Here is a 24,799-nt window from a genome sequence, read left to right as displayed (position 1 = left end):
CTCATGAAATAATCCATCACAAATCATTCCTCTAAGTGGAAAATTGATTTACCCACTGATAGGGCAAGCTGCCGAAAAGTACAAATTTTATAACAACAAATTGAACTCCAAAAACAGAACTGTGTGAAAGCATATAAATCTCTCTGGGGAACTCAAAATCCTTCAGTAAATTCATGTGTTTGGGCAGGAGGTAACTTGATGATCAAAGAAGTAAAATAGAATTTAAAATTTTCATGTTAAAAGTGAGAAAGAAGCATAGGACTACAAGAAACTTACAATAACCTGAAACTTGATAACTATAAATATTGAGGTATTTTGCAACTTCATCAGCACTATTTTAGAACCCACACAAGTTTGATAAGCCAAAATATAGAATGTTTCTAAACAGGCCAGTAACCAACTCACCCATGCAATGGAATTATAGGTGTGTGTATTTTAAGTTGTGTTGAGTGCATGCAATTTGTGTTTCTGAAATTAATAAAAATGTTTTTTTGATCATTCATTGGTTTATGTCCATTGGTAGGCTATTCAAAAAAGCTTTTTGAATAATCATAAACAAACACACATACAATAAATATGATATTTGTTTTTTCAATAAGCCAACCTATTATGTGTGAAACTGTCTAATACAACCATTATGATCCAATTAGTTTTCCAGTCACCCAAATTCTAGATTTCATTTTTGTTAGCAAGTAACTGCTTTGGCTTTAATTTAATTTTCATAACAAAGTTTAATATAGAAATTATCTTCTTTAAATGTTGAAATTCAAAATTGGGATTTGGTAAAATGTAATGGCTTCGCCTATTTCCATTATTTTTTTTCCCACAGAAACAAAATAGGGCTTCAAAAAGTAACTACTATTTCTAAATGGCACCCAATTTCAGAGTATCTCTGAACATTTGGCAACTGACATGAAATCTATATTGGACCTCAGAGAATTAAATTAAAAAAAAGAAAATTACATGCAAAGAGAAAAGAGAAGTATTTGTATTTCTAGATTTTGGTTAGAAAAGAGCAGATGGCTTATGAAACTCTATGAAAATTTGAAAAAAACTTGTATTGTCTCATAGTTTAACAAGAGTAGAAGCTAAAGGAGCTAACAATGCAAGGACTAGTTTCTATCAAACAAGTTTAATTAAACACAGGCCAACCCTTAGTCACCTCCACCGTCATCATCATTATGGCAAAAGACAACATAAATATTTGTATTATTGACTCCCTCTTCAAATGAACATGATAAACATCTGATTCCATAGTTACTGTGGATTTACCTGCTGTGTTGTATGTCAGTTTTCATTTTCTATATATTTCCAAATATACCTGAAATATATAACATCACTTAGCTGGTGCCCTTCAGATTCACAAGGGCTTGTTAACAAAAAGCAAGTTTGACCAGCATAAACTGAATGGAGAAATCAGATGAGAAATTCTCTAAATGTATTTCTTCCCTAGAGATATTTACCAGAATTTACATGAGGCAGTTATTAGCCAACATGCATTGAATCTATCTAAAATTTGCATAATCTTTAACAAAAAGTATTGTTCCTTTTGTCACAATAACCAATGTTTTATTTCTCCCCTATGAAAAGGAGAATTTGAAATAAAACAATAGAAAATATGCATAGAAATCATGTGTGTGTTTATATCCAATTTCACAGTATATTTACTCCTTTTGCTATCTAATCTCAATTGATAACATATCTTCGGAATGCTATGATGGGAACATTATTGATTTTTCTTACAGGTTTAGCTAACAATTGATCAGACTCATGTATTTTAAATAGTGGGAAAGTATAAAACTCCTTTGGGATGTGCACTGTGGTTTTACTCAAGTGACAGCTTACAAAATTAAATCATGTGCATAATGCCTCACCTTATTTTCTGTAATATTTTTACAAAGTAAGTTAGCTTCTTATTTAATTTTCATTCTAAATTCAATACTCATGAATTGCAATGAAAAATAAAATTTTGAGAAACAGAAATTAGTTGCAACCACTGAAGGGGTGGACTCTCTGACCATTATGACTTTAGTAAAAAGTACACAGTGTAGTTTGAATTTGCATTTCTTTAATTGCTGGAGATGTTGAACATTTTTTTCATATTTTTTTTGAACACTTGTGCTGCTTCTTCCACAAAGTGCCTGTTCAGTTCCTTTGCCTATTTATTGATTGAGTTATTTGTTTTTATGGTGTTAAATCTTTTTGAATTCTTTGTGTTTCCTGGAGATTAATGCTCTATCTGAGGTGCAGATGGTAAAGATTTTCTCCCATTCTGTAGGCTATTTATTTTCTTGATTGTTTACTTTGCTGTGAAGTAGCTTTTTAGTTTTATGCCATCCCAACCCCATTCATTGAGTCTTGATTTTACTTTTTGTGTTTTATGAGTGTTATTGAGGAAATCTGTTTCTGAGCTGACATGATGGAGAACTGGTCCTACTTTTTCTTCTAGTAGGTGTAGGGTCTCTGATCTACTGACTAGGTCCTCGATCCACTTTGAGTTGAGTTTTGTGCAGAGTGAGGATATATGGATTCAATTTCAATCTACTATATATGGATTTCCAGTTTTCCCAGAACCATTTGTTGAAGAGGCTTTCTTTTATCCATTAAAACTGCACTGAGATTCTGTTGCACTCTAGTCAAAATGGCAATTATCAAGAATACAAATAACAATAAATGTTGGTCAGAATGTGGGGGATAACGTTCACTTATACATTACTGAGGGAATTGCAAATGTGTGCAATCACTCTGGAAAGCAGTATGGAGATTCATCAGTAAACTTGGAATGGAACCACTAAGTGACTCAGTGATCCTCAGTTTATACCCAAAAGACTTAAAATCAGAAATCTATAGTGACACAACCACATCAATGTTTATAGCAGCTCAATTAAAAATAGCTAAACTATGGAAATAAACTAGATGCACTTTAATAGATGAATGGATAAAGAAACTGTGGTATATACACAACTGGAATATTACTCGGTGATAAGGAGGAATGAAATCATGGCATTTGATGATAAATGGATGGAATGGGAGAATACCATACTAAGTGAAATAAGCCAGTCTAAAAAACAAAAGGTCAAAGTTCTCTGATATGTGAATGGTAACCCATGACAAGGGAGCATAAGGAGGGGAAGTATATAAATTCACTGGACTAGACAAAGGGTTATGAAGGGAAAGGAGGGGGTATGGGAATAGGAAAGACAGTAGAATGAATTGGACATAACTTTCCTATGTTCAATATGAGTACATGACCAGTGTAAATCCACATTACGTACAAGCACAAGAAAATGGGATTTAAATTGGAATGATTTGCAGTCCATGAATGTATAATATGCCAAAATACAGCCTAGTGTCATGGATATCTAAAAACAACAAATAAAAATAAAGGTACTAGGATATAGTAGAAAATGTGCAGGTAAACAGTGCTATACCTTGGATAAAATGCCATTGCTTCCACTAGAAAAGAGTTATCTTTGTGAGCTTTGTTGTAAGTGTCATCAACTTGGAGAATCTAGATGAGATTTCCTGGCTCTGAATCTTAGTTCTGCCACTTTCTTGCCAGGGAACTTGAGCAAATTACTTGACCTCTCTATGCCTCAGCTCTCCTTTTATAAAGTCGGGTACAATAACAGGATTTATCTCAGGAGATTGTTATAAAGATTAAGCAAGTTTTTATCTGTAAAATTATTACAGCAGAGCCAGGTATATGATATGTATTATGTAAGGAATAGATATAAAAATATCTGTTATTATAATTTTTTCCCAAAGAAAAGCAATAATTTACATGTGTACATGTGTGGTTGTGTGTGGGTATGTGTGTGTGTGTGTGTGTGTGTGTGTGTGTGTAAGAGCGAGAGACAGGGAGAGAGAGAAAAGAAGTCAAGTTTTCATTACTATTTAACTTGATACAATTTTTAAGTTGGAATATTTTAGCTAACAGAACATGTTCACATGTTGAATCATGTTTTATAGAGAAGTACAAAACAATATGATGTTATTCAGGTACAACACATTATATAATGCAATATAGTATGCTATAATGCAATAAATTTCATCAAAGCAGTATACAAGTTATTAGTTATTACTTATTTAAAATATGCTTTTTGACAATTATTTTTAAATTTAATATATTTAACACATAAAATGTTGTTTTAAAATATGTGCACATTTTGGAATGGGTAAATCAACTGATGCTAATTATTACCTCACATATATGTTTGTTTTTATAGGGATGGTGAGAACACAAAATCCCTATAAAATAATAATTTTCAACAGTGAATATACTAATTTATATTCCCTCTAAATCTGTATAATAGTTACCTTTTATTAGGCATTACACTTTAAAAAATATTTATTTATTTTAATTAGGTGATTATGACAGCAGGATGTATTTTGATTCATTGTATACAATTGCATCACAACTTTTCATTTTTCTTATTGTACACAATGTAGCATCACACCTTATGAGCAGTCATACATGTACCTAGGGTAATGATGTCCATCTCATTCCACCCTCTTTTGCATTACACTTTTTTAATCATACCCATTCTAACAGGTATGGGGTGATATTTCGTTGTGGTTTTAATTTGTGTTTCTCTAATTATTGGTGGTTTGTGGCAAGTTTTCACATATTATCTGTGTATTTATATGTCTTGAGAAATGTCTATTCAGATCCTTTAGTCATTCTTTTCACTCTGCTTATTTTATCTCTTGCTTTTGAGTTATTTGTGCTTCCTATAAATTTGGGATATAAACTTCATCAGATATACAGTTTTAAAATAACATCTTCAGTCCTGTGGTTTGTCTCTTCACTGTGTTGATTGATTCTTTGGCTATGTAGAGATTTTGAGTTTGATTTAATCCCATTTGTCTGTTTTTACTTTTGTTGTCTGTTTTTGTTTGTTTGTTTGTTTGTTTCAAATAAAAACAAACTAATAAACAAACAACAATAACAACAAACTATGCTTGAACCAAAGCTCATGGAAGTTTCCCCTCTTTTCTTCTGGTACTTTTACAGTGTCAGGTCTTACATGTGAGTCCGCAATTCATTTTGAAGGCCATTTGTTTATTTATTCATTTTGTACACATTATGAGCTAAGGGCCTACTTTCATATTTCTGCATATAGGTAAACAGTTGTCCCAAAAACATTTATTGAAAAGACTGTTCTGCTTCCCTCATTGTGAGTTTTTAACAATTCTTTCCCAAATATCAGTTGAATGAAAAGTCGTGAAATTTTTCTGTATTCTCTAACCTGTTCCATTAGTCAATATATCTGTTTTAATGCCAATGTCATGCTGTTTTGATTACTATAACTTTATAGTGTATTTTGAAGTTGTCTGGTATGATGGGAGAAAGCTTTGTTCTTTTTGCTCAAGATTACTTTGTGTACTCAGAGTCTATTTTTCCACACAAATTTTAGGATTTTTTTTTCTATTTCTGTGAAAATGGTATTAGAATATCTAAAAGAATCTCATTGAATATAAAGATCACTTTGGTTAAAATGATAATTTTAATATTACTAATTCCTTCAGAACATGGACATGGATCTTTCGATTGTTTTGTGTCTTCTTTAATTTTTTTCATTAGGGTATTATCATTTTTCAGTGTACAGATCTTATTCCCTCTTGGTAAACCTATCCCTAAGATTATTTTTTAGCTCTTACAAACAGTATTTTCTTGATTTTGATTTTTAGAGAACTCATTGTTAGTGAATAGAAACACTACTATCTTTTTTATATTAATTTTATATCCTTTACTGAATTAAGGTGTAAGTTTTAACAGTCACTTGGTGAAGTCTTTAGGTTTTATATATAGAGAGAATCATGTTTCCTGAATATAGAGACAATTTAACTTCTTTCTCTCCATTTTGCTTGCCTTTTATTTCTTTCTCCTGCTTAGTTGCCTGGTTCAGGCTTGCAGTAATGTATGGGGGGCGGGGGGGGGGGGCAGGGGGAGTGTAAGATTGGTCTTGTTGCAGATCTTAAAGAAAAAGTTTTCTACTTGCCAATGTTACGTAAATGAGCTATGGGTTTGTCATCTAAGACCTTCACGTGCTTAGGTACATTCCTTTTGTATTAACTTGTTAAATGTTTTTACCATGAAAATACTGGTAGGAAAAAAAAAAAAAAACTGAGGTTCATGGATTTTAATATTTACCTAGTTGTAATTGCAACATCTGGCCTCAAACTTTCTTTTTTAACTTCTGGTTCAGTCAGACATAGTGCCTTTTACTATCTGCATGACCTTGAAGAAATCGATTGCTTTTCTTGACCCTTTTTACATCTTCAAAATTGGCATAAAAATATCTATGGTGCAGGGTGACTAAAAGCAGAATCGGGGGTGTATGAAATAGCTCAGCTATGACAAAAAAATAGTGATTATGTTTTACTTAATATATAATAAGTAACTGGCAAATCTAGAATACAATAAGTTTGTGTCTTCGGATGGGTATCACAGTCTTTTCAGAAATCCACAGTAATAGTTAACATTAATTAAGTTGTGATCATGGTCCAGTTATGATTGTAAGTACTCTAGATGTACTTCATGCACTTACGTGAGAAAACAAACTGCCTCGTTGAAGTGTGTTCTTGCAAAACATCTCTTTAGATGTAGCTCTACAATTGAGAGTTTGCATCGATTATTTTTGAATTAAGCAACCAAAACTAAACATATAATCTGTAAATTTGTCAGTCTCATGAGATATTGAAACATGAAATTTTGTACGTCCCTCTCTACTGGTTATTTTCTGTTCACTGGTTTGCCTTCTAATTTTGCTGTGCACAATTAGTAATCTTTATTCTATAATTCTCAGTCTATTTGTCTATGAAGACTTATCTTCCCTTTTGCTATGTAATAATGACAGATCACCTCTTTAACATTTTATGCTTTCTCCTTTTACTTATTTTTACCACAGCATGATGCCACTGACCATTTTTTAAATAAACTTTCTCCATACTAATGTAGAATTGGTAATGAATTTTTATAAACTAACCTGAAAGCTTTGTAGTGTAAAAGCATATGTTCTGATAAGAATTGGAACACATTCTGGAATAGATGCCATCAATAATTTCAGTTAATCTTAGAACCTCTCTTACTTGACTTCTCTAATATCACCACTTTGTTTCTTTTCATGATGTTCTAAACTGAAATTGGGCCACTACTTCTGATATACATCAGAGTCATTAAGATGTGAACACTTTTTAATGGTAAACATAAAGAAGTGATTTCAGAAATTTTCAACAGCATAATATTTCTTGATAGGACACTATCCAAGTTCCTAGTCCTTTGGTAAATTTTTAGAAGTATTTGGTTTTGTTCTCACCAGAGTTGTGAGATGGCACAATCCAGTTCTTTCTGAACTAAGCATCGCATGCTGTAGAGGTGCAGACTTTCACTGTGGATACTCTCACAGTAAAAGAGCAGCACTGAGTCATCAGTTTTGCTCCTGGAATGACAGAGGCTTCGTTATGCAGATTATGAGAAAGTGAGCCATCTCTGAAACTGTTGCAGTGGTTATAGTAGTTCCAGGAACCAACTGAGCATAGATACCTAGGTGGAATCACCCTATGTTTTCTATTCAGATAGCTTAACCTAAATAAAAAAAAAGACCTAAACTCCTGAAGGATACTGAAGTATATTATAGAATAATTATTTTGCTCAATGAAAATATTTTTTAAAATTTTAACAAAAAATAATCAAGATTACTGCTTTAATAGAAACTTACTCTAATGAATTGGAAACACAAGCACACACACTCACAAGTACACAAATATTGAGGAACATACCTGCAATTGAGTTTTAAACAAAAAATCATATTCATTAAGAGCTTAACAATAAAGTTAAGGCAAATCTTTTTTTGCTATAATAAAATTTCATGAATCCATTGATTCTGATTTACCCACATTCACAGTTTTTGTTTCTCACAAGTTCTCTATCATTTTCCAGGTTATCTCTTCTTGAGGGAATGACTAAAGGTAGGTAGTGGTGTAGGTATTTTTCAGAATAAGGATCATTATAGTTGATTTTATCTTCCATACAACTTTAAATACTATCCTGAAAATAAAATTTCACCAGGAAAAGAAAGCCATTACTAAATTTTTTCCTAACACCATTCTTTAGACAGTTAATTTTTAAAAAGTAATCATCTCACACCACATATTTAGATTACAAATTTATGTTTCTAAGCCTCTAATATCAGAATTTTAAATACTACTAAATTATTTTTTAGGAGAGAGAGAGAATTTTTTAATATCTATTTTTTAGTTTTTGGTGGACACAACATCTTTATTTTATGTTTATGTGGTGCTGAGGATTGAACCCAGCGCCCAGCGCATGCCAGGCGAGTGCGCTACCACTTGAGTCACATCCCCAGCCCCATACTAAATTATTGTTTTGATTTGGATTTAGTACTCCCATGCAGTTAGCTTTTACAACTGCTTAGGTTATATCTCTTCATTTAAACATATATTCACTAAGTCTATCGCACTCACCCTATCAGAAGACCACAAGAAGTGGAGAAGTCTTCCAAACTGGTTTGTCTTGACAAGGTTGTGGCAGGCTTAGATCAGGCTTTTGCTACTTCAATAGACATAAGACATAATTTATCACTTTAAAATGTTTAGCAGAAAATGGACAAAAGTACCGAGATTCATGTGATTTACAAGTCAATAACCAGGTGTGCAAAGAAAAGCTTAAAGTTAGTAAAGACTTCCATGCCTGTGCCAACAAGCTGTTAGACCACAGAAGAACCCAAAAAGGAATCAAAGTCAAAACTAAGAAAGAGGCAGTGTCCCTTTCTTAAGGAAGCAATCACAGAGCACAGACTGAATTTGCTACAAATTTAATGAGATGGGCAAAACTTCTCCTCTCAAAGAATAAAAAAATCTCTGAGTGTTTTGTTTTCTAAATTTAGTAAGTATATTAAAATGTTCAGTCTCATCCAACTTAATTTTTCTTTAAATACATTATTTCAGAAAAAAATCCTCTAACAATAATGTAATTATAGTGGCAGAGATGTTACTTCATTAAAACTTTAAAAGGACTTAATGACAATAACATTCTTCTTAGGCACATTTCTAGTTCCTATAAAAGGGAATTAACAAGCTGTTGTTTATATCCTGGTGAAAGTAAATCTCAGCTCAGAAACTGCTTCTTTGAAAGCAGGTGTTTTAGAATATAAAAAGTAGAATTACATCTAATAGCCATATCCCAATGTAACCTCTGCATTGTTTGATAGTTCTCACTGTGGACAATATTCCCAAGCAAAGACAGCTGCTAAGCTTTATTTATTTTATTATTTTTTAAAATTCCTAACCCATTTTGGTTTATATCACTCTAAACAAATAGGTTGCCTATGACATAGATAGATAGATAGATAGATAGATAGATAGATAGATAGATAGATGATAGATAAAATTAATTTTCTCTGGAGGAAAATTCCTTGGAACCCTGGGAGTTTGGTATAAAAATAGATTTTGTGATCTGTGTATCTATATCTCATCAATCTCTAAGGTTACTGTGCTGATTTAAATATTGATTTATGTTTAGTGGTATTCAATTAAAATGTGTGATTCCATACTGTGAAGATAGACTCAGTCTACTGATGATTGTTTTCTATCATTTGCTGAGTTCCTCTAAACAATGACATGTGAATCCTAAGGCTTTCTATCCCGGCTGGAGAAAACTAGCAAAATTCCTAATCCTGTATAAGAGGAGGGCACTGTCACCCTTAGTCATTGACATAGTTCTTTGCCTAGTGTTTCAGTGGTTCTTTGCTACATGTGATCATCACTGTCCTTCTGCTGGCCAAGGGGGATCTTCTATGCAACATTTCTAACTCTGTCCTGAGAATTCTCACCTCCAAGGTCTCCCCATCTCTTAGCTATCCTCAATTCAAGGAGTGCTATGGCCTCCACTAAGACCTCTGCATAGTGACCTGAAATTTTTCTTACAGAGGTAAACTGGAACAATCATAAACTGAGCTATTTAGTTTGTTCTTCCTCCCTAAAATATAAATTTCCTTTTTTACTTAATTGTCTTAAAAATTGTTATTTTATTTTTATGGATATTTCTTGTATATTTAACTAGTCATTTGGGTTTTTTTGTTTGTTTGTTTTATTTTCAAAGCTATTTTACTTTCATAAAAAAATTTGGCAAATAAAATAGAATTGCCATATTACTCCTTCCCAACTGCCCCCCCTCCCCAGCTCCCTGGCTATCAACATCTTACAAAGGGATAAAACATTCATTATAATCAGGGACCCTTCATTAAACATCACTAATTCCAAAACTCTACAGTTCAGACTATAACTCACCTTTGGTATTGTATATTCTATACATTTTTACTAATGAACAATAATTTGTATCCAACATTATAATATGAAGCAGAAAAGTTTCATTGCCCTAAAATTCGGGTTTCTGTCTGTTCATCCCTCCCCGGATCCCAATCATGGAGTCACTGATGTTTTTACTGTTCCCACAGTTTTCTTTTTCCAGGCCATTTTATTTGGGATGATAGAGTATGCAGCGTTTTCTTTAACTTAGTAGCGTGGATTTCAGTTTCCTTGTTGTCTTAAGATTTGCTACATCATTTCATTTAAGCATATAACAGTACGCGTTTGAATGGATATGCCACTGTGCAGGTGTTTGTGTAGACAAAACTTTTCATATCTTTTGGATGAGTACCAATGAGCTTCATTGATGAATCATAAAGTATGAGTATATTTAGTTTTGTAATAAACTGCCAAATTGTCCTTGAAAGCAACTGCACACATTTGCATTCCCAGCAACAAGTGAGGGTGTCTGTTGATTCAGATCCTTACCAGCATTTGGTGTGGTCAGCACTTTATATTTGGCTATTCTAATAGGCATGTAGTGGTATCTTGTTGTTTATATTTATAATTCCCTATTAACGTATGTTGTTTAGCACTTTGCCATTTCCTTGTTTGCCATCTGTCTTTTTTTGTTTTTGTGAGATCAGTACTTTGCCCATTTTTAAATCAAGTTATTCGCTGTATTGTTGTTGAATTTTAAAAGTTTAAGTTTTTTTTTTTTTTGAGGGGGGAATAGTAGTTTCTCACATGTCTTTTGACAATATTTTCTCCTGTTCTAAAACAATTTCAATTCTTTCAGCAGTATTTATCCAAAAGATTTCATTTTAATGAAGAATAGCTTATGAGTTATTTCTTTCACAGATTGTGCCTTGAGTTTTTTATAGCTCCTTCTTTTTGTTTTCCACATGGCTGAGCATGTGATGCTTGTAAGATGGAGTTATAGAAACTTCATCTTGGCTGTAGCAGAAGTGCTTCTTTGTTGTTGTTGCTGTTTAATTTTAAAAATTTGTTTTAATTAGTAATACATAACAATAGAATACATTTATGCACTTTGATATATCATACATAGATGGGAGATTATTTCTGATTTTTCTGAATGTACATGTTGTAGAATCACATTGGTCATGCAGTTACATATATACATAAAGCAATAATGTCTGTTTCACTCTCTATCCTTCCTCTCCCCTTATTTCCTCCCCTCTCTACCCTTCACTTCCCTCTACCTAATCTAAGGTAACTAATTTCTTCTCTAGAGCCCCCTCCTTATTTTGAATTACAATCCTCATACTAGAGAAAACACTTGGCCTTTGTTTTTGTGGGATTGGCTTGTTTCACTTAGCACGATATTCTACAACTCCATCCATTTACTGGCAAATGCAGTGATTTCATTCTTCTTTAAAGCTGAGTAATATTCCACTGAATATATATATATATATATATATATATATATATATATATATATATATATATATACACCACATTTTCTTTATCCATTCATCTATTGAAGGACACCTAGTTTGGTTCCATAGTTTAGCTATTGTGAATTGAACTCCTTAAACATTGATATGACTGCATCACTTTTTTTTTGGGGGGGTGGAAAGTTTTCTTTCATTCCATGACTTATTTTTTTTTTTAATATTACAACAGTGTCTTTTGCAGAAGTTTTTAACTTTATATAATCTATTTATCCAATGTATCAATTTTGTCATGTTTGGTACTATTGATACTATTATGCAAGAAATCATTATTTTAAGTGAGATGTCAATCATAGAAGACAAACACTGAATAAACTTACTTGTAAATGGAGTTTAAAATGTTGATCTCATAGAATTTGAGAGCAGAATAGAAGATACCATTGACTGCAATGAATGGTGGAAGAGGTAATAAGGAAAAGCTTATTAACAAGTGCAACATTAATTGTTTAATAAGAGAAGTATGATCTGGTATCCTGTGTTACAGCACATTGGGTAAAGTACCAAAAATGCATTGTATAACTCAAAAATCATTAAAAGAAAGACAATTTAGTGTACTTACCATGAAGAAATGATGAAAGTTTGAAGTAATGGTTATGCTAACAACTCTGAGCTAATCACACTTAATGTATACACAAATCAAAACATAAATACTATACATATTTTGTGTTACTCAAAAAATTATATATATATATATATATATATATATATATATATATATATATATATATGTAATGTATGCACAAATCAAAACATAAATACCATACATATTTTGTGTTATTCAAAAAATTGTATATATATATATATATATATGTGTGTGTGTGTGTGTGTGTGTGTGTGTGTGTGTGTGTTTTGGCAATTCTAGGTCATTTGTATTTTAAAATTTTGTTGCTAAAATGCATTATGAAAGAACACTGAGGATTTGGGATGCAGCTCAATGGTAGACTGCCTGCCTAGCATGCCTGAGGCTATGAGTTCAATCTCCTGTGCCATCAAAAAGAAAAGAGAGAGAAAAAAAAGAATGCTGATACATCTGGTACTCTATAGTCTTTCAGTTCTTTGTATATCACTACCTATTTTGCCTCAAGGTTTTCCTATATTTCTTATTCCTTGAATATTTATAGAGGGAAAATCAGAGAAAGAAAAGAACTATTATTATTTCCTTTTAATTATTACTATTATTTCTTATCATATTGTTAGTGGTTAAGATTCTTGCCAAAGTAGTTTATACATTTTTTTCCAATTCATTTCTATTCTTCAGACCACACAACATACATCAATTTATTCCTTGTTGGTAAGTGTATTTCATTTTCCCATCTAGAGATAAAATCTATTATTTATTCCCTTATATCTGGGCTGGCTTTAGTAACCAATGGCAAGTGTGAGGAAGGATATTTTTTACATTTTTATGAGTGGTTTATATGAGCCTTGCAGCCTCTGCCTAGACCATATGGAACATCTCTGGGAAGCTGGCTGTCATGTTAGCTGTCAAAGCATTCTGATACCTCTGTTCTGGGAAAAGTCAAGCCACATGGAAGGATCCTGAAAGTCAAGAGGCCATGAAAAAAGAGAAAGAGAGGGAGAGAGAATAGCCAAATATATTAAGCATAACAATGGAGGAGTCAACTGAAGGTAGATATTCTAGTCCCAGTTGCCTCTTCCTGAACAGGAACTAATAGTAACCAAGTGATGCCTTCCTCAAATTCAGATCCTAGACCTATGAACAATGTTTAAGGATTCCAGGTGATGTATTTAATTACCTTTTTATTGAATTAGTTTAAATTATGTTTGATTTCAGTGTGACTCCAAACTACCCCCTCTTCTAAATTTTCTTTACTTAGAAAAGCAAACAAATGTAAAGAAGTCTGATGTGCTAATCTAGCAGGTGAATAGGTAGCTAATGTCACAGGTAATTCTGGACCCAAGAAAATTGTCTCTCATTATTGTAAAATTAAACAAATAATGTAAGTTATTATAACAAAGTATTTTAAATAAAATATAGTTTGGATAGTGTGAGAAACTCCAGTAAAACATTTAAAAAATCAACTCAGTATAGTGGACCAAAAGTCAGATATATACAAACCAAGAGAAATCTAATAGAGTGGCCTACATATGTAAACACTCCTGAATTAAGACAACTTCAAGAATTTTAGACAAGTATAAAATATTTCCTGTTTTATGTAGGAAGCACCAATGACAATCAAGGTCCTGGAATTCTGGAAATCAAAAAGAAATTTATAGATCAATTGATTAGTACAAAGGAGGCCAATATCCAAGAATAATTTAATTCAAGTTCAGATCTAGAGATAATTAAAAACAGCTAGATTGGAATAGAATATGAAGACAATGAGTAAAGGAAATTTTCATGTCTGCATTTTAGTTTGGTGGACACAATTTTTATTCTGAAATTTTATAAGAAACTCTCAAGAATGTAAAGTACAGAGTGTCTATTGATGATTTAGCAGAATGTCCTGTTTATAATTTTAAAATAGTTTTCTGAGTGAAAAATATTGGTTACACAATATTTTCAAGATTTTAAGACTCAGTTTTAAAAGTAGTTAGATTCACTGGCAATCTTGCTACAACGTGATTTAAAAATATTTTTAGACTTCAGCTCACAGAAAAACACCTGAAGTTGTAAATTTCTAGCATTTCATGAAATCTGCTTGTTTTATTGGAGTTCTCCTCAGGCTGATTGTCCACCAAAGCCTGAGAGAAATTTTGGTAACATTTTTGCAATGCAGCAGTAAGTGAGATTTCCCATAGGCTAGTACAATAAGGGGTCCCTTCCCTCTGCACCCAAATCCATATTGACAAATTGCCACAGGCCTGAGGGCTAAACCTAATTAGCAGAGCTTCATTTTTCAAAATAAATTAATTCAATCTAAACATGGCTTAAAGTATCTGAATTCTTATAGAACACTTTAAAATATTATTACAACTAATTGACTTTGATTGTGTCTTCTTGTCAAGCTTTCTAGTACTTAGGAGACACATAAAAACAAGTCAGTGTGTTGAGATATTTTAATCTGATTATTCTTTTTATGACACCCAGTGCCCTTCATATTCTGATCCTGATCTTGCTATCCAGATTCAGCTCCCACTTTTTCACAAATAACAAAACTAACCATGCCCTCTGAAGCTCTCCAGATGTGCACATTTGTATACTTCACTACATATTATTTCCTTAGTTTTAAATACTCTGTCCTTACCTGTGTATCTGGAAGTTTGAAAATCTATGATCATCACTGAAACCTTTGCCCTTAACAGATGTCTTCTGAAGGTCTCACTCCCCCAACAGAGTTTAGAATTCCAGCCTTATACATAAACTATTATAGCAATGATCTTATATCAATGCTATTGTTTAATGGTTATCTGCTTACTAGAATTTAAACTTATACAGATAAAAATATTGATATTTTCTCCTTAATCTCAAGAGAGACTATTTATTAAATAAACATTCAATAACTGTTCACAGATTAATGGATAAAATGAGACCAATATATTTTCAGCATATTACAGTCAGACGAGACCTTCAGTAGGGCAAGTACTATGCCTCATAGCATAGAATGTCACCTTGAGAGTTTACAAAGATCAAATACAGCAGACATCATTGGACTGAGTCCCAAATAAAACACCAATGATAACTTATGGTGGTATAAATGTATTAGATTCAGTTTCAAATTCCCTCACTTAGATTCTATTTTAAATCTAGAGTAACAATATTCATTTCATCTATAGGAAGGATATTTTAGGCTACAAAGATTTTTTTTCTTATGAAATATGAGCTGTGAAAGTGCATTGTTGGGGCCAGGGTCATGACTCAGTGGTAGAGTGCTTGCCTAGTATATGTGTGGCACTGGGTTTGATTCTCAGCACTGAATATAAATAAATAAAATAAAGGTCCACTGACAACTAAAAAATATGTGGCATATATACACAATGGAATTTTTCTCAGCAATAAAAGAGAACAAAATCATGGCATTTGCAGGTAAAAGGGTGGCCTTGGAGAAGATAATGCTAAGTGAAGTTAGCCAATCTAAAAAAAAAAAAAATGCTTAATGTTTTCTCTGATATAAGGAGGCTGACTTATAGTGGGATAGAGAGGCGGAACATGAGAATAGATGATTTCTAGATAGGGCAGAGGGGTGGGAGGGAAAGGGAGGGGGCAGGGGATTAGCAAGTATGGTGGAATGTGATAGACATCATTATCCAGAGTACATGTATGAAGACACAAATTGGGGTCAATATACTTTATATACAACCAGAGATATAAAAAATGTGCTGTATACATGTAATAAGAACTGTAATGCATTCCGCTGTCATTTATTTTTTAAAAATCTAAAAAAACACTGTAATGCTCAAGAACCGGTAATCTCTCCAAAATATGGCATACCTTCCAAACAAGATCACAAATAAGGAATGGGAATTTATATTTCTCTTCTTCTAAGTGAAGCCTTATAAATACCATGGTTTTCATGAACTCTGCTACGCTAACATACCCTTCATGTCAGATGATTCAATACTTATTAAGCAGAGCATCTAGAGCAGACCAAGTGTTTATTAAGTGCTGCTCTGTATACATTGATAAATACAAAATAAATTATAGCTCTCATATACTTTTCATTATATTTGGAATAATATATTTTTAATATATTTCTTATAATAATAATTAACATTTTGTGACAATGGGACAGGCATGAAGCAATAACATTGTTCCACACAGTTATCATCACACATTTCATTCAAAACACATTTACTAAACACTGATCATGAGTCAAAATCTTCTCTCACATTGCGTCCAGAAAACAACCATGTAAGATCTCTTTCCTCAAAGAAGTTATATACTAAATAGGAAGAATGAACAATAGATATATTAGTAAATCACATGGCACATAAGAATAGTAATAACTTATGGGGCATATGGAAATTAAGCAGGAAGTGCACACTGGGGGTGATGGTGGCAGGAGTGAGTAGGTGACAGTTTTATATTTGGTGGTCTTCTCCTGCTGCTATAGTTGACCTGGTTGATCAAAGCTCTGACATATGGTCATTGACCTGCTAAAACTTCTTTTTAAAATTTACAGTCTTAAGAACTCAATTCTTTATTTCCATAAATCTACAGAGAAAAAAATAACTGTTTTTATTAAATTTTGTTGAGATCCTTTTTTGAGATATATGTTTATATTATTGATCAAATTAACTAGTCTTTTTGATATATTAAAAATTTCATATTCTGCAATCAGTTTAGTGAGGAGATACAACCAGGGGAGGTTAGGTTATATAATAGAAAAGGATCAACTTTCAAAGATAATTCCTATAAAACAATAAGCAGAAAAGAAATTACTATTTTCTGTGTGGCTGTTAAACACTTTAAATAATTTATATCTTTTAACTCTTCAGAATCATCATGAGGTAGTTATTTTATAATCAGTTCATAGTTGAAGAAATTACAATTCAAGGAAACTAAGGAAATACCTAGAGTTGTGCTCTTAGATTACTTCACTTATTTGGAACATGAATGATGCCTATCTGTCTCTAAAGTAATGGCTTCAAATGTTCCTGATGCTTTTCTGAATTTTTATTTTAATGCTAGTAGCAACTAAAATAGGTCTTAAAAAGAATGGAGGCCCAATCTTAGTATATTTGTACTATTGTCAGATTGCTTTTATCAAATTACACTGTAGGTTTGTACATAGGACAAAGATGAAGATTAATTTATTTCTTGAATTCTTGCAGCAATTGAGCCATTTTTCATGTGAAGAATACTTCCGTAAAATAAAGAACGAGTTTGTATTTCTTTCATTACTCTTTTGTGGTGTCACAGGCTTGCTAATTAACTCTACAAACTTTTGTGGCATTTTCTTCTGACTCTGGTCATTGTGAATCACACATGGAAGCCAAAGATTGCAAAGTTCAAAGGCAATGATAAAATGGAAAAATATGCTTTGTTTTCAAACAGTAGATTGATATAATTCTTAATTCTATCTGCATTAATTTCCTAGTGCTATTATCTTTACAATGAATCACCTGTGGTGGCCCATATTGGTGAACTTGGCTTTTTTTACTGAAAGATACTACATTCATCTATAATTGATCTTACTAAATGTGGGGTGAAAGGACAAAAAGGTATACAATATCATTAATCACATACCATATCTGCAACAACAAAAATAATAGAAACTGCTATTTATTGGAAATTATTTGTATGCCTTACATTGTTTTTATACACACACATATCTGTGTGTATTCTCATTTTATTCTTACACTTTCCCTAAAATTTAATTAGCAATGAAGAAAAAGCAAAATCTGGATTTAAATATTTGCCTAAAATCATGGAGCTACTAAATCCCAAAGCTGGAAAATGAACCTAGGTTTTTCTGATCATAAATATATATTCTATTATATTGTTTCCTTTCTGAAAATTCTCAGCATTTGATCAACGTAAATATTTCTTTCATGTGCTTAGTATCAAAGAAGGTAGCTTAACGTGGCTATGCTGGACCAGTGGTTTTCAAAGCATGTTCTGTGGACTCTTATTGATCAGAGAAACATTCAGTGGGCTGAACTGTCAAAACAATTCTTATAATGATGTTAAAACACTTGTCATTCTCACTGTGTGGACATTTGCATGGATGATGCAAAAACAATGGTGTTGAAATTAGTGGTGCCTTAGAATGAATCATGGCTTTCTTAACTTCACACACTGCAGTAAAAAGTAAAAGTAAATCAAGCAACAGAGCAATAAACAAAGAGAGTTATAAATAAACAAATAAATAGGCAGCTCAGCCTTGATGAAATGAGGAAAATGCATCAATTATATCAAATATTAATTAAACCCAGGGGTGCTTAACCACTGACCAACATCCCCAACCCCTTTTATTTATTTTGAGACAGGTTCTCACTCAGTTGCTGAGGGCCTTACTAAATTGTTGAGGCTGGCTTTGAATTTGCAATCTTCCTGCTTCAGCCTCCTGAGATGCTGGGATTATAGGTGTATGCCACTACACCTGACCAAATACTGCCTTTTTGAGAATATGTTTCTTAACATTCTGTATGGTTGGAAAGTGCCCCAAAACACTTCTGCTGCACAAAAAACCCAAGACTCATCCAGGCATCTTTTTTTTTCTTTGAGTTGTGAAATGAACTAGTTGCCCTTTCAATTAAAATCATATGTATTTAAAATAATGGCTGACAGACAAACTATGATTATTCAGACCTGGGTATTTGGTTTAAATTTTCTTGAAAACAAATGAAATGAACCTGCTATTTCAAGAAAAACAACTGACTGTATTAAGAGCTAATGATGGCTTGCAAAAACTGGATTTCACTATAGCAGAGTATAAAAATATCATTAATAAGAATCAAATTTAGCCATTTTACTAGCTTTTAGGAAAACAATATTAAGAAAATTGTTGAATTTTGGTGAGGTATCAAAGAAAAGCATCTACTGTCTTCTGAAAAGACTAACAAAATGTTCCTTCATTTTCCAAGTATATGTGTGGCTGATTTTTTTCATTCAGTTCAACCAAAAGTGCATACCTAAATGGATTAAAAGTACAAGGAGATGTAAGAATTCAGCCAAACATTAAATAATTTTGCTAAAATATGAAGATATAAGAACTCAACTAGACAGATATAAGAATTGAACTAGACATTAAATAATTTTACTAAAATGTGAAATTTGCTGTTACACTTTGTTAACTTTTCTTTTTTTAGAAAATAGATTTATTTTAATATCTGAGTTATGTATGTTTACATGTAATATGTGTTTATTTTAAAGACAATATATACTGTTAAAAATTTATCATTTTTAATTTGCCCTGCGGGAAATATTGATATACATAAAACACATAAACAAAAGTTCTTGAGGTTTTCAATATTTTTTAAGGTCACAAGTTATCCTGTGATCCAAATGTTCAAATGCCATGCAATAGATGTGGGGTGCATAAGAGAGGATCTCTGTTTCTCTTTCTCTATATTATTTCCCCTTTCCTTCCTTCCTTCCTTTCACCTGCTTAATTTAGAAGTGTAAGGGACCAGGTTGAAATATCATATTTGGAGAGGACAGATAAATTTTAAAAAATGTGAACGATATGAGCTGGACTTTACAGCATTTTTAGTTTCTCCATGTTATGGTTGAAATATCAGGTGTCCCCCCAAACTCATGAGTGAGACAATGCAAGAAGATTTATAAGTGAAATGATTGGGTAATGAGAGCCTTAATCCTCTGATGGGGATTAACCAAGTGGTAACTACAGGTTGGTAGGGTGTGGCTGGAGCATGGTGTCCCTGAGTGTGTGCCTTTGAGGTTTTTTTTTTTTTTTTTTTTTAATTTTTTATTGTTGGCTGTTCAAAACATTATATAGTTCTTGATATATCATATTTCACAATTTGATTCAAGTGGGTTATGAGCTCCCATTTTTACCCCATATACAGATTGCAGAATCACATCAGTTACACATCCATTGATTTACATATTGCCATACTAGTGTCTGTTGTATTCTGCTACCTTTCCTATCCTCTACTATCACCCCTCCCCTCCCCTCCCCTCCCCTCTTCTCTCTCTGCCCCCTCTACTGACATTCGTTTGTCCCCCTTGTATTATTTTTCCCCTTCCCCTCACTTCCTCTTGTATGTACTTTTGTATAACTCTGAGGGTCTCCTTCCGTTTCCATGCATTTTCCCTTCTCTCTCCCTTTCCCTCCCACCTCTCATCCCTGTTTAATGTTAATCTTCTTCTCATGCTCTTCGACCCTACTCTGTTCTTAGTTACTCTCCTTATATCAAAGAAGACATTTGGCATTTGTTTTTTAGGGATTGGCTAGCTTCACTTAGCATAATCTGCTCTAATGCCATCCATTTCCCTGTAAATTCTATGATTTTGTCATTTTTTAATGCAGAGTAATACTCCATTGTGTATAAATGCCACATTTTTTTTATCCATTCATCCATTGAAGGGCATCTAGGTTGGTTCCACAGTCTAGCTATTGTGAATTGTGCTGCTATGAACATCGATGTAGCAGTGTCCCTGTAGCATGCTCTTTTTAGGTCTTTAGGGAATAGACCGAGAAGGGGAATAGCTGGGTCAAAGGGTGGCTCCATTCCCAGCTTTCCAAGAAATCTCCATACTGCTTTCCAAATTGGCTGCACCAATTTGCAGTCCCACCAGCAATGTACAAGTGTACCCTTTTCCCCACATCCTCGCCAGCACTTGTTGTTGTTTGACTTCATAATGGCTGCCAATCTTACTGGAGTGAGATGGTATCTTAGGGTGGTTTTGATTTGCATTTCTCTGACAGCTAGAGATGGTGAGCATTTTTTCATGTACTTGTTGATTGATTGTATGTCCTCCTCTGAGAAGTGTCTGTTCAGGTCCTTGGCCCATTTGTTGATTGGGTTGTTTGTTCTCTTATTGTCTAATTTTTTGAGTTCTTTGTATACTCTGGATATTAGGGCTCTATCTGAAGTGTGAGGAGTAAAGATTTGTTCCCAGGATGTAGGCTCTCTATTTACCTCTCTTATTGTATCTTTTGCTGAGAAAAAACTTTTTAGTTTGAGTAAGTCCCATTTGTTGATTCTAGTTATTAACTTTTGTGCTATGGGTGTCCTATTGAGGAATTTGGAGCCCGACCCCACAGTATGTAGATCGTAGCCAACTTTTTCTTCTATCAGACGGCACGTCTCTGATTTGATATCAAGCTCCTTGATCCATTTTGAATTAACTTTTGTGCATGGCGAGAGAAAGGGATTCAGTTTCATTTTGTTGCATATGGATTTCCAGTTTTCCCAGCACCATGTGTTGAAGATGCTATCCTTCCTCCATTGCATGCTTTTAGACCCTTTATCAAATATAAGATAGTTGTAGTTTTGTGGATTGGTTTCTGTGTCCTCTATTCTGTACCATTGGTCCACCCGCCTGTTTTGGTACCAGTACCATGCTGTTTTTGTTACTATTGCTCTGTAATATAGTTTGAAGTCTGGTATCGCTATACTGCCTGATTCACATTTCCTGCTTAGCATTGTTTTTGCTATTCTGGGTCGTTTATTTTTCCATATGAATTTCATGATTGCTTTATCTATTTCTACAAGAAATGCTGTTGGGATTTTGATTGGCATTGCATTAAACCTATAGAGAACTTTTGGTAATATCGCCATTTTGATGATGTTAGTTCTGCCTATCCATGAACAGGGTATATTTTTCCATCTTCTAAGATCTTCTTCTATTTCTCTCTTTAGGGTTCTGTAGTTTTCATTGTATAAGTCTTTCACCTCTTTTGTTAGGTTGATTCCCAAGTATTTTATTTTTTTTGAAGATATTGTGAATGGAGTGGTTGTCCTCATTTCCATTTCAGAGGATTTGTCGCTGATATACAGGAATGCCTTTGATTTATGCGTGTTGATTTTATATCCTGCCACTTTGCTGAATTCATTTATTAGCTCTAATAGTTTCTTTGTAGACCCTTTTGGGTCTGCTAGGTATAGAATCATGTCATCTGCAAATAGTGATAATTTAAGTTCTTCTTTTCCTATTGTGATGCCTTTAATTTCTTTCGTCTGTCTAATTGCTCTGGCCAGTGTTTCGAGAACTATGTTGAACAGAAGTGGTGAGAGAGGGCATCCCTTTCTTGTTCCAGATTTTAGAGGGAATGCCTTCGATTTTTCTCCATTCAGAATGATGCTAGCCTGAGGCTTAGCATAGATTGCTTTTACAATATTGAGGTATGTTCCTGTTATCCCTAGTTTTTCTAGAGTTTTGAACATAAAGGGATGCTGTACTTTGTCGAATGCTTTTTCCGCATCTATCGAGATGATCATATGGTTCTTATTTTTAAGTCTATTGATGTGGTGAATAACATTTATTGATTTCCGTATATTGAACCAGCCTTGCATCCCAGGGATGAATCCTACTTGATCATGGTGCACAATTTTTTTGATATGTTTTTGTATCCGAGTGGTTCTTGTTGAGCTGAGCTCTCTCTCTCTCTCTCTCTCTCTCTCTCTCTCTCTCTCTCTCTCAATCTCTGTTCCCCACCTTCCTGGTGTGATGACTTAAGCAGCTTCCCTCCACCACACTCTTCCTCCATAATGTTCCACCTTAACTTGAGCCCCCCACCCCCAAAAGGAGCAGTCTGTCTATGGACTAAGATCTCTGAAACTGTGCGCCCCCAAATAAACTTTCTTCTTCTAGTTGTTCTTCTCAGATCTTTTGGTCACCATGGCAAAAATGGTGACTAAAATATCCCAATGTTGTCTTTTATTTCAGTAATTCTATATACTGAACTCAAGTCAAACATTTCTAAGCATTATAAAGGGCACCAGAAATTTATGAAAGAGACTGATTATAGGGTTTTTGTTCTGTATCTGTTCATCATTTCCTCCTCATTAAATCTCATTGATTTAGAAAGATAAATATAGACATCTATAATCATTTTTAATGCTTTCTGTGACACCTGGTAATTCACAAATGTTTGAACAACTAGCACTGGCTAAAATGGGATGGAAAATAGATTGCAAATCCTCTTCTTAGTAAAACCTTCCTGTTAGTAAATCATTTCATTTTTTTTTTCTAAAATGAAGAAAAAGAAAAAAAAAGAACAGAAATTCCTATTTAGAGTTCTGAATTTTGATCAAACAACACTGAAAAAAGAAAAAAAAAACCCGTAAGTTACGTAGACAATGTGGGTGTGCATACTTTTGTGTGTGTACGGTATTAGGGTTGGTACCTAAGGACCCTTTACTACTGACCTACAATCGCAGGCCTTTTTATTTATTTATTTTATTTTAAGACAGGGTCTTGCTGTGTTGCTCATACTGGTCTTGAACTTATGTTCCTTCTTTCTCAGCTTCCAGAATTGCTGGGATCATAGGTGTGCACTACTGTGCCCAGCAACAACTCTCTTTAGTGTTATTTTATTGCCCACATCACTCACCATTCTGTAGTTTTAGACAAATATTCCATGCAATTTTCTTCTTCAAAATATTCACATTTACTTACATTGCCTTTATATCAACTGATTTTGCTTCAAATTTCCCAAAAAGAAATGAGCAATCAGGGTTACACTATACTTTTAATCTATCTGCCTTACTTACATGCCCAGTTTTATTTCAGTTACAATAAATATAGATAAAGTATTACTTTTCCTATGATGTCCTCCCATCTACTGGACCCCATTCAAAGAAATCATCTCAGTAATTATTCTTTCATGCATTCATAACTTCCCCAGATTACAACATATATCAATATCTATCTTCTCTAAAAGAAGTGGGTCAGGCTGCCTGTGTACTGGTTACCGACATCTATAAGTCAAGTGATGCAGAATACATTCTAAAACAATACATTAACTGAAGTAGATATATCACTTACATATAGGAAGCCTCAGACAGCAAAAACCTGGGATTCATTCATTGTGGGTCAGTCTGTCAAAGTTCACAAACCTTCTGGAGACAGATGTAATTTTGTTTGTGCACATCTCACTCACTAAGGGACTCCAAAATGCAAACTGTGCCCCATTACATTCCTTGGGATAATGTGTTTCATAGGAGTGTAGTGTAGAAGGACACCCGTTATAGCATGAGGAAGGAGAACAGAGCCTAGGTTGTGTCAGTCACCTCCATTTTCTCCATCTTATTTCAGGATACTGCATTCCCAGAACATTCTAACTACAAGTGGGAAAGAAGGGAGAACTTGGCTGGCCCATGTCTATCTGGAGAAGTGTCCTATCACTCCTTCTTTTTTGAGTAATGTTCACTTCTCTACTTCTTTATTCACTAAAATTCCTTGAGTTATTGATGCTTTTCTCTCATTTTAAGTAAAATCTTGTATATAACAAAGAAAATACCTTTTGCAATTGTTCAATGTAAAATAAAACAAATAGCTATGGACATAGCACTCAATCTTATCAGATTTTTATTACTAATATTGAATCTCCCTATTTGTTTTATGCTGCTTTGTGTAATGTTATGTTAATTTTTGTTTGTTGTGTAGTGTTAGA

Source organism: Marmota flaviventris, chromosome 9 (assembly GCF_047511675.1).
Source record: "Marmota flaviventris isolate mMarFla1 chromosome 9, mMarFla1.hap1, whole genome shotgun sequence".
Lineage (NCBI taxonomy): Eukaryota > Metazoa > Chordata > Mammalia > Rodentia > Sciuridae > Marmota > Marmota flaviventris.
The sequence above is the reverse complement of the archived record's forward strand: the minus strand, read 5'-3'. Positions refer to the sequence as shown.